Genomic DNA, 12,135 nt, shown 5'->3' on the forward strand with positions numbered 1-12,135 from the left:
GGTCATTTAGACTCCCACTAACCTCTTGACATATAAGATTCTCTAGTCAAGAAACATTTCTTGACAAACAAATATTCAAGAGTTAGTACAGGTTCTTATCAAGAAAAACACTACTCACAATTGGTTTTAGTTGGTCTTTGTCTTATCCAAGACATCACAACTTACCAATTTCAAACGTGCAAGACTAAGAAAAACAGTTTTCTACTCCACATTTGATGAGTGTGTTAGAACTTCTTAAGATGTGTCACTCAAGTCACAATCTTAGAGTATGACTCTAAGACTTGATTTTGGAATGAAGTATGATTTACCTTTTGATTTAACCATTTAAATAATTTTCGATTCCTCTTCTTAGCCATACTAGTGCATTAAGGTGTCATTAAAGGATCAATTGTGATATGGTTTCATAATCAATAAGACGATCATAAAACATGATACTAAAGTACTCTCCCATCTTTTCATACTGGAGAAACTTTTATCTTTCTGCCTAATTGATTGTTCTTATTCGTTCTGCCATTCATTGAAACTTTTCAATGATTCAGAATTACACTTAATCTTGTAAGCATAACCACATTTACTAGACTTTTATTAAATCATTACGAATAATCTTATTGTTTTTTTTGGTGGAATTGACCAGTGCACAACATTGCGTACTATATCTCCTAGTCTTTCACTTGATTCACATACTTATGTGAACAAGGAATTAGTCTTAATTTCCTAAGTACCAAGATTTCCATACATCACGTGATTCCAAGCTTCTGTCCAATTGAAACTTGGGCGATGGGAATCTTTCCTTACTTAGAAAATTTAGACACTACCATAAATAACATAACTAAGAATCACATCTAATTAATATTTCTTATAATAGAAACACACAAGCATCAATTTTTCACAAATGACATTGCAAGGAGATATAAATAAGACAAACTCAAAATTTATTTTATTTATAAAAGGTGCGGAAAACTTGTCCTTACAAAGCAAATTCCAATGAAAACTATGCTATTACATATTCCTAAGCAATCTGTCATAACTCTAAAAGTAGCAGCTCCGAAAATCCGATCATCGAATCATGCGATCGAAATCCATTTATTCGCGATCAGACTCATCTTACTTCTTCCTTTAAGCTTTCTTTTCTTCGATCCTACAAAACATCAAAATGTAATCTTATCACATCATGTATTATGAATCTAAAATAGAAAACTTAATAGAGTTAGATAGTGGATTTTTACCTGAAGCAGAGTCATACATCTTGACTCTCCCATTTCTTAGATTTCTCAGGTAGTCAGGGCAGCTTCACAACCAATGCCCCCTCTTTTGGATGTAGAAACATATAGATTCTTCTGGAACCGTACATGGGACTATATCAGACTCGACCTTTCTCTTGCGTAGAGAAAACATTTCTAGACTTCCAATGTTGCCATTTCTCATAGAAGGAAGGGACATTGATTTACCAGACAAATTTGCTTGACCAGTGCGATAAATCATCGTTGATTCAGCAGCAATAAGCAAATAAGTCAAATCAATAAGGGTCACGTCGTCTTCCATCATATAGTACTCTCCAACTAAGTCACTATATGATTCAGGAAGTGACTAATGAACCAAGTCAACGGCCAACTTCCTTGAGACATCGACACCCAATATTCCCAATCTATCAATATGCAACTTCATATCCAAGACATCAGCACACACAGACATTCCATCATTGTGTCTTTTTTCCAATAAGGATTGAGTGACTTTCATAATTGATAGATTCATTCCTTGTTCACATAAGTATGTGAGTCAAGTGAAAGACTAGGAGATCTAGTACGCAACGTTGTGCACTGGTCAAGTCCATCACAAAGAACGATAAGGCTGTTCGTCATGATTTACTAAAGTTTAGTAATATGTTTATGCTTACAAGTTTAAGTATAATTTTGTACATTGGAAAAGTTTCAATGTATGACAAGACGAATAAGAAGAATCAAATTAGTAAGAAAGATAAAAGTTTCTCCAATCTGAAAGGATAGGATAGTACTTTAGTATCATGTTTTATGATCATCTTAATGATTATGGAAAACCATATCACAATTGATCCTCTAAGGACACCTAAGTGCACTTGTATGGCTAAGAAGAGGAATCGTGAATTGTTGAAACGGTTACATCAAGAAGCTGAGTCATACTTCATTCCAAAATCAAGTCTTAGAGTCATACTCCAAGATTATGTGTTGAGTGACATTAAATTAAGAAGGCTTATAACACATAAAATATAGAGTAATATGTATCTACTCTTGTACATTTGAAATTGGTAAGTTGTGATGTTTTCGATAAAAAGAAGACCAACTAAGGCCAATTGGGTGAAGTGTTAATCTTGATAAGAATCTGCACTAACTCTTGAATAATTGTTTGTCAAGGAATGGTTCATGACAAGAGAATCTTATATGTCAAGAGGTTAGTGGGAGTCTTAAAGATCTTGACAATTTTCAAGAACTAATCAAGAATACAACATATTGTTTATCATTAGCACACGAATTGTGGTTTATAACCTATCGAGTTGACCTATACTTGTTTATGTGCCCATTCTAGTTAAAGTTGACTATGCATGTGAGTTCTATGAGTTCTCAGATGTTTTCCTAACAACTTGGAAGCAATGGCAGGCCCTTGTGCTGCCAAGTGGCAATAAATTAGGATTGAACAAGTTCACTCCATATGAGTTTGGATTTGTCACTGACCTTGTCTTGTGATTATGGTTATGAAAAATTCACATGGATAGGAACACATACACCATAAAATCTAAGTGTTTTAAGATTTTTCTATGATTCATGTAAATGATAGTGAGAAAACGCTTTCACTAAGTAGATTTTAAGGAGATAGCAGTTGTGATATTTTCATTCTCAAATTTGATTATGATTACGACATCCCTTTTCATAATTCGAATTGTGAGGAATGAAAAAAGGTCTGAACATTTGAGACTTATTGCTATAAGTTCTTAAATTGTTTAGACACACATGTGAGCTATCTAAGGAAAGGTGTATGAGTTGAGAAGCCTAGATAAAGTCCTATAAAAGCATCTCATATAAGAAATATGAACTTTGGTAAGAAAGTCAACAAAGTGTTGATTTCTAGAAGTCTAGCTGACTTCTGAGTACGTGTCAAAGCTAGTGGGAGCATAAGTGTTTTGATAGTAAGATAATAATTATAATGCTAGTGGGAGTATAATTATTATGGTAAGTATTGCAAGTTAACAATGTTAATTATAGAAAACAAAAGTTTCATTTTGCAAAGATGTGGGGTTTGAAAAGTTGTTTTGCTATAATTAATAGAGAGGAATTCATACTTCATTTCAAATCTAAAAGCTTAGATTGAGATTTTAATCAATTTTAGTCATATATATATATATATATATATATATATATATATATATATATATGAATGTTATGTTGGAAAGGTTCACCATAAGGAAATTCTATATATGGAAAGGTTAATTGCGTTCTAAAAAAATTGGTTATGATTACGACATACCTCTTCATAATCAAAATTATGAGAACATGGCAAATAGATATATTATAGCAAAAGACTGATTAAGTATCATATCTTTATGTTAGACATTATGAATCGTATGATTCGGGTATCGGATCGATTGCATATGCTATAATATTCTCGTGTTCTAAAATTTTCCAAATAACTAGGGCATTAAGAGGGAAAAAGGACTAGACCGGTTATGACTAAAGTGGTTGAGCAACTGTTAAGGACAATCTCAGGTTCACCAAAGATTGGTCGCTTAAGTACAATTTGAAGTATAGTAATGGATGAACCATATTGACATTAATTTGAACGGAAATGATCCTATTTATAATGAATTGTCGTATGAAGAATGTGACAACCCGATATTTCGACACTATGTAATGACCTAAAAAGTCAAGTATTGTAGCTACTTTTGAAATAATGAAATTAACTTCGAAAATAAAATGTAAAAAAGTCTCTATGGGGATATCTATTATGCTAGGTAATGTGTCAAGGTTTATAGAAATACTAAGAACACTAAAATCCGAGTTATAACGAAGAAGTTATGACCATTCTAAGATTTCCAACAAAACCGGCAACACCAATTAAACAAAAAATGTGAAGTTTCAATCCAATAGTTTTTAGCCGTAAGTATCTAAATGAAAGTTGTAGATAACATTAAACCGTGAGCGTACATAAAAGGAACGACCAAATCTGACTTCGTATGAGGAAGTTATGATTTTTCCAAGATCCGGATATAGCGGTAGACAACTAAAAACTCGAAATAGATCTCGAGAGACTTTTGACCGAAACAACCTAAATGAGAATCGAAGATCTCAACAATAGTAGCGCAACGGCGAAAACTCTGACGAAAACGGACATCGGATGAAGAAGTTAGGGATTTTTAACCAACTTGTTGTGTCCCGGCCCGTTAAAAATAAATAATTAAAAATAACGTCAAAATTAGCCAATGAAGTCTAAAGGAGAGTTGTAGAACATATTTTCAGCTACGCGTGCATATAAAGAACGTCGAAAACGGAGCTCGTACGCGAAAGTTATGGATTTTACAATTTCGCGGTCCAAAATCCGAGGCTGTTAGGTCTCCCACGACGTGGCACAGTTTGCCGCGACCCGGCAAGTGACTGAGGGCGTACAATCAACGGAAGAGGATAAGACTTGCTCCCCACGACGTGGCCAGCCTTAGCCACTACGTGGCACCCAAAAATTCACCCTATAAATAGAACTCTTGGGGTGCCGGGTTTAGGTGCTCCATTCTTCCATCTCTCGTGCTGAAACTCTGCGGTTAAGCTCCCGAAGCCCTCCCGAAGCCCCGGTTTTCATACTCAAGTTCCGAAGGAAGATTCTACTCCTGAGATTCCTGAGAATCCTGAGAAAATCAACTTTCACAAGCCGAAGTTCTGCTCGATTTTCGTCTCGTTCTCTCCAATCAATCAAGTGAGTTCATACCCCTATAAACTACACTTTCAAATGTTTTATCAATGCTTTTTATAAACTTTTAAGGGGGGAAATACAAGTAAACACACGGTTATTATCGTGTGTAACATAAAGTTTCACTATATACCGTTTTTATCAAGTGAATCATATGTGATTCATAACTACTACATAGGAACTTTCGTATGCAATATATATTCTCGATAACATCTTGTCTTTTGAAATGAAATATGTTGATATATATATATATATATATATATATATATATATATATACAAATCAAACACTATGTTTATACTTTATGTATATGTGTTCATTTATGGCACTACAGAAGTTATACTTTTCATAACAAGTGAGCATTACACTAGGGTTTACTATACAAATGAAACACACATTTTGAGAAACTATAATAGGAAGAGTTTATGAGAAAATCATAAACATTTACATACTAACGAATAATATATCAAGGAAATACTTTTATATACAAGAACAAATGGATATTTTCATACGTAAATCTGTTTCTATACTAAGTTTTGTGAGACATTTCACGTACTTTCGAGTATGCATTTCATGTCCTATATTATATACCATAATCCCTTGTAGGGGGAGCGTGATACTTGTGTATAGATCTATACGGGATTGACAATCCCGCACCTAAGCTGTTAGCTACAGCTAGGCCGGTAGGCCTGAGGTGACAAACGTCATAATATTTCAATGCCTCAAGAACATTATTACAGGCAGTCTGGGTCATTAGTATGGTTATATAACTCACATGGGGCATTAAGAAATTATTGATTTACAGGGTTATCAAATGCCTTAGTGATTCTATACTTACACAAATGTACTACTCTAGGCATGAAAAACACGATTGCATTTCAGTGTTGGTACTTTTAAACTACCACACACTTATGAATGCATATTGGATTTATAAAAGCAAACCTTCAAACAGTCGAGTCTTTGTAGAAGACTAATTTTATTGAAGTAGGAAATATTGGATTTTCTAGGAGTCTTTCTGTTAGGTCTAATGTTGTGTTGCGTCTATTGGGCTCGTTAGCTAGTCCACGTTTATCTCCGGTATGGGCCTGTCCATCCGTGAGTTTTGTAGGGTTTATTATAAATAGATGCTTGCATGCATCCGAGAAGAATAGTGATTAGAAACGATTAAAAAGTATTGTTCAGCATATTCATCGTTAATTTTTGTAACCCTAGAAGTCCTCTACAACGGAAGTTCTTAGTCGAGCTCTGTTGAGGATTGAGTAATCTAATCATTCGACTCTTTATGATCCATACTTGTGTTTTATTTCCTTGCTTTTTCGTTCTTTATTTACCTGCTAAGAAGATCTAATCGATCTAACAGTTTTTATAACTCATCAATTGGTATCAGAGCAGGAGGCTGTGTAATCGATACAAATCTTTTCTGTGAAAGAGTTTACGATTAGGGTTATTCCGCATGAACTGATATTTATTGAGCCGTCATTCCATAATTGACGTAACTCAACATTTATTTGTTTTGCCCTAATATTACGTATTACAAGTCTGATCTTTCAAATAGGTTACACGATCAAGCATGGACGAGTCACAATCTAATCCTATCAACATCTCAAATAGCAGTGGATCAACTACAAAGATTCCTATTCTCTACACCCAGGATTATGAAGTCTGGGCGCATCATTTTGAAGATTATGTCATCGGATTTGAAGATAATGGATATCTTATTTGGGAAGCTATCGTGTCTGGACCATCAAAGATCATCAAAACTCAGAAAGAATATAATGATCTTTTAAAAGACGTAAAAGATGTCGCTCAAGACGAAAAGGAAAAGTTTCAGTGCAATATCAAAGCATTGAGACTGATCCGATTTGCTCTTCAATCTGATACATTCAGGTTAGTAAGTTCCTGCAGTACAGCCAAAGAAATCTGGGATAGGTTGCGAGAGCTTTATTCCATAGATGAAGATTTGGAGCATTCCATTCAGACGTTGCTGTTGTCTGAGTTTGGTGAATTTAAGCAGAATTCTGATGAAACTGTTACTCAGACATTCGATCGCTTCAATCATCTTCTTAACAAGATGAGCAAACATGATATAGAAAGGAAGCTGATTGAACCGAAGGTCACCTTTTTGAATGGCCTAAGACCCGAATGGAGAGCGGTTGTGTCTACAGTCAAAGCTCATGAGCAGTTCAAGTCTTATTCGCTGGCAAAGCTGGTGGGAATTTTGAAATCCCAAGAGAAGATTGTCATGCAAGAGAAGAATGTGGTTTCAAGTTTGGGGTCCTTGGCCCTCCTGTCTAAAGGTAAAAATGCGGTTGATGATGAAGATTTGAATCTAGAAGATTATGATATTACTTCTGAAGATTATGCAATGATGGTGTCTAACCCAAAGAGGTTTATCAAGAAAAGGTTCCCTACCAATAAGAACCGAAATTGGCAGGGAAGCTATAGTTCTGAAAAGGTCAGAGAGGAACCGAAGACTAAAGAATCAATGAAGGAAGCGAAGGTTGAGGGAGATTCTGGTGTGAACTGCTACTACTGTGGAGGAAAGAACCATTATGCCAAAGACTGTGTCCTGAAGAAAATGGCAGAGAAGGATGAGGAGAAAGATGAAGAAGCTATGTTGATGAAAAAGCTGGATGAGATCAAGAAGAAGAAAAATGCTACTAACCCTTCCATGAATGCTCTTATTGTACAGGGTTCGGCAGCGGATGATGAGTTTGGTGGCGTGCAAGTATGGTCTACCGACTCTGAGGATGATGAAGTGAGAAGGCCTTCACATGGAAAAGCATATGTGGCAAGAGGTGACGAGAGCAGTGGGAAATTTTTGATCGTGACTGATGTATCTCACATAAGGGGATACAATACTAATGGCGGAAAACAGGACACCAAGGAGCGAGAGGACTTATGCTTCACAACAAAACCTCACAGTGTGCAGATCAATAAGCTTGATGAATTGATCAAGAAGGTACAATCCCTTTTTATTTCATTCAAAGTCCCACAAAATTCATATGAAAAAGAATTAAATAGCTTAAATTCAAGAATCTCAAATCTAGATAGCTGTTTAACTCAAACACGGGTCACCAATTCTAACCTAACTGACCAAATAAGCAGGGTGTCATCCAAGAGTGAGGAACGGAGGATGTGGATAGAGCTGAAGGAGTCGGAGCTGATTAAATCTAAGGAAGAAAACATTTATTTACAAAGAGACAATTTAAAACTTTTGAAACAGAGAAATGTTTTTTGTTTAATTGCTAAACGTCTTTATGCTAACATCACTCAACTTCATCTGAATTGTGAAATAGGGCAGAAAATTCATCGCATGATTTTACCCTTCCTTGAGTTTAAGGAGGATGAAATCGATGCTGAAGCATATAATTGTGAAAGTGTAGTTTCGTCTGATGATGTGAATCCGACTTATATGTATGGACTGGACAAAATTGAATTTTTCATAAAGTCCAAGGACCATAAGGACATGTTGAAAAACCTTTTAGATGAAAACGATAAGCTGAAACTAAGGACCAAAACCATACAAAAATTTGACTCATTAAATGCCAATTTAAGTTCAGAAAACAAAATTGATGTTGAAAACGCATCTGAAGTTAATGCGGATGATGGAATGAGCGTAATTTCTGTAGAGGATGAAGTCAACTATTCTGAGTTTGTCAAGAGCGAACCCGAAAACCACAAAAATCTTATTTCTGAAAATTCAGTGGAGTTTGCTCGATTGTCCCAAAATAAGTCCCCGATCCTTGAAGAAAAGGCTGTAGTATACCAAAAGGTGAGAACAACACCAAATCAAGTATATAAGGTCATATGAGTAACCGAACATCAAACAGCCGAACTCACTGCCATAGTGAATGAAGATAATGCAGATGGCTGTGATGAGTTTTTCTGGTCTGCTCCTATAGATAACACTGATGAAACTGTTGGTCTGTCAGAGCGTACGTCCTGGAAAACCAAAGGCAGATATGTTCCAGAGCCACTGAACAAGCCTGACAACTTCGACGTGCCAAGCACTAGTGGTACAAAAGAAGTTCCTGTAGAAGAAGTCACTTCCACAAGCGAAACATCATCTGTTAAAAGTGAACCTGCTGACAGGAAGCTGAAGCAAAAGGGTAACATCCACAAACAGCCGAAGCAAGTGAAGGATCAACAACAGCAAAGGAATATGAGATACAAAAAGAATCTCTCAGAACGAAGACAATTTTGGCGATCTCAAAACAACAATTTCTCTTATCATGACAAAAATTCAAAGTCAGAGAAAAGTGCTGTCAGGCCACAAGAGAGTAACAACAACCGAAAGGACAGATTCGGTTCGGAAAGGAATAACGGCCGAAGGGACAGGTTCGGTTCCGAAAACACCAGCAACCGAAAGCATAGGTTCGGTTCCGAAAGCAAAAGCTACCATACTTCAAGGTTTGGTCCCACTAGTAACCAAAAACAAAAGGGTCACTTAGAATCTCAAGTCAAGAAAACTTCTCAGTCCAAATTCTCTAGTTCTAATTCCTCTCAACCTCATTCTAAACCCAATTCTGTTCAAACTCAAAATCCAAAATCTTCAACAGCTTTGAAAGGAAAATCGAAAGTTTCCTCAGTCAAGAATGATCATCAGCAGTCCAAGGCCCAAACGCCAAAACCTGAATCTAAACCGAATGTAACAAATCCTAAGAAAATTAAAGTATTCACTATTAAGAAGAAAGATGAAACGACTTTAATAAAAAGAACATATCTTGTTGACATTTCTCTTACTATTCCTGTTCCTGTGAAAGGCTCACGTAGAACCAAGAAACTTTGGGTTCCTAAATCTGCTTAAATTTTGCAGGTTATTAGTGAAGAGCAGTTCGACGAAGAATGGTATATTGACAGTGGCTGCTCACGTCACATGACAGGGAGGAAGGAGGAGCTAAGGGAGTTTCAATCTCTTCAGAATGGTGGGAATGTCAAATTTGGGAACAACTCATATGGAACAATAAAAGGTTATGGTATGATAACCAATGGTGATTTCACAATTAGAAAGGTTGCGTACGTTGAAGGGCTACAGCATAACCTCATCAGTGTATCTCAGCTTGTTGGAGGTACCGGTCTTAAAGTTTCATTTGACGATGAGGGTTCGGAAATAATAGAGAAGAAAACAAAAAGGGTAATTCTCAAATCAAAGCGTAAATGCGAAATGTTTCCTCTCAATCTCAAACCTATCAAAGGAAATCCAGCTATCTGTCTGTTATCCAAAGCACATTCTGACGAAAGCTGGTTGTGGCACCGAAGGCTCTCCCATCTTAACTTCAAGGATATCAACAAGCTTGTCACCGGAGGGCATGTTCGAGGTCTTCCATTGCTCAAGTTTGATCGAGAACATTTGTGTGAAATGGGGAAGCAGAGTCGTCAAAGTCACCCATCCATTATAAACACTAAAGTTGTTGAACCACTTGAGTTACTTCACATTGACTTGTGTGGTCCATCATCTATCGAAAGCATTGGTGGTAGCAAGTATATTCTTGTTATCGTTGATGACTTTTCACGTTTTACTTGGGTGTTCTTTCGGAAGCACAAATCTGAGGCCACTCTCAAGCTAAAGATGTTTATTAAGCAGGTTGAAGTGCAACTGCGGAAAATTGTTCGCAACATCAGGAGCGACAATGGACTGGAGTTCAAGAATAAAGAATTTGAAGACTTTTTGGCAGAAAAAGGAACCAGTCACAACTTCTCAGCACCCTACACCTCTCAACAAAACGGAATTGTCGAAAGACGAAACCGATCTTTGTGTGAGGCCGCCCGAACCATGCTAAGTTACGCTTCTCTACCTTTATATTTCTGGGCTGATACTATTGCTGCAACATGTTTTACACAGAACAGGTCTTATCTCAATAAGCGATTCATTCTTACTCCTTATGAGATCATCAACAACAGGAAGCCGAACGCTAAATTCTTCCATGTATTCGGCTCACGATGCTTCATCTTCAACTCCAAAGACCATCGTAACAAGTTTGATGTTAAAGCTGATGAAGGAATTTTTCTGGGATATTCACTCACTTCAAAAGCATACCAGGTTTTAAAAAAGCGTTCGAGGAAGATTGAAGAAACATATTATGTGACTTTCTATGACAGCTACGTCAAGAAGCTGAAGGCCTCTGCAAAAACAATTGGGGACATTTTCTCTCAAACAGGTCAAGTCACGGCCTCAATTGCTAATTTGTTTGAGCAGTTTGTGGAATTGTTCGATGAACCGGAGAAAGCTAATCTATCGGAAGCCAAGGCAGCAGACAACAAAGTCGACTATATGAAGCAAATCGTCGAAGATGCCGCCAAACGAATGGGTGAAGGAGAAAATGTTCCAAACGAACCTCCAAAGCATGGTGCTTCAGTTGAGGGGGAGAATCCACCTTCTTCAAAACAACCAAGCTCACAAACTTAGGGGGAGAATTCCATTCCAGTTCCACCCGAAAGCTCAACTGCAACCAAAAGCTCAACCGTTCATGAAAGCCCAACACCACCTGAAAGTCCTGTAGCACCAGAAAGTCCAGCTGCACCTGAAAGCTCATCAGTCGAGGGGGAGAATGACGACATGTTTTACGACGATGATAGCCAGTCTAAATTAGAAGAAATGGTGAATGCTGAATTGGATCCATCCTATGATCCAAATTACCCTCCTCTTGCCAAGTGGACCAGAGATCATCCCGTTTCACAGGTAGTGGGTAATGTCTCCGAAAAGGTCCTGACCCGATCTCAACTGAAGGCAAAGCAAGCATCTCTATTCTCAAAAGTAGAGTTCTGCATATTTAACTCTTTCGTCTCAAAAGTTGAACCGAAGACAGTATATACTACTCTTGATCACTCTGACTGGGTTCAAGCTATGCAAGATGAACTCAATAAGTTTGAAAGAAATAAGGTTTGGTGACTCATTTCCACTCCTAAAGACGCCTTAGTTGTTGGTCTCAAATGGGTATTTAGAAATAAAATGGACAAGGAAGGCAATGTGATAAAAACAAAGCTCGTCTTGTGGTGAAAGGATACTGCCAGGAGGAAGGCATTGATTATGAGGAAACTTTTGCTCCAGTAGCTAGGCTGGAATCTGTCCGAATATTTCTTGTCTATGCTGCACACAAGAACTTTGAGGTCTATCAAATGGACGTAAAATGCGCATTTCTGAATGGAGAACTAGAAGAAACCGTGTACGTGGAGCAACCTCCAGGTTTCGTTAATGAAAAATACCCC

Source organism: Lactuca serriola, chromosome 8 (assembly GCF_051521515.1).
Source record: "Lactuca serriola cultivar US96UC23 chromosome 8, Lser_US96UC23_V15, whole genome shotgun sequence".
NCBI classification, from domain to species: Eukaryota; Viridiplantae; Streptophyta; class Magnoliopsida; order Asterales; family Asteraceae; genus Lactuca; species Lactuca serriola.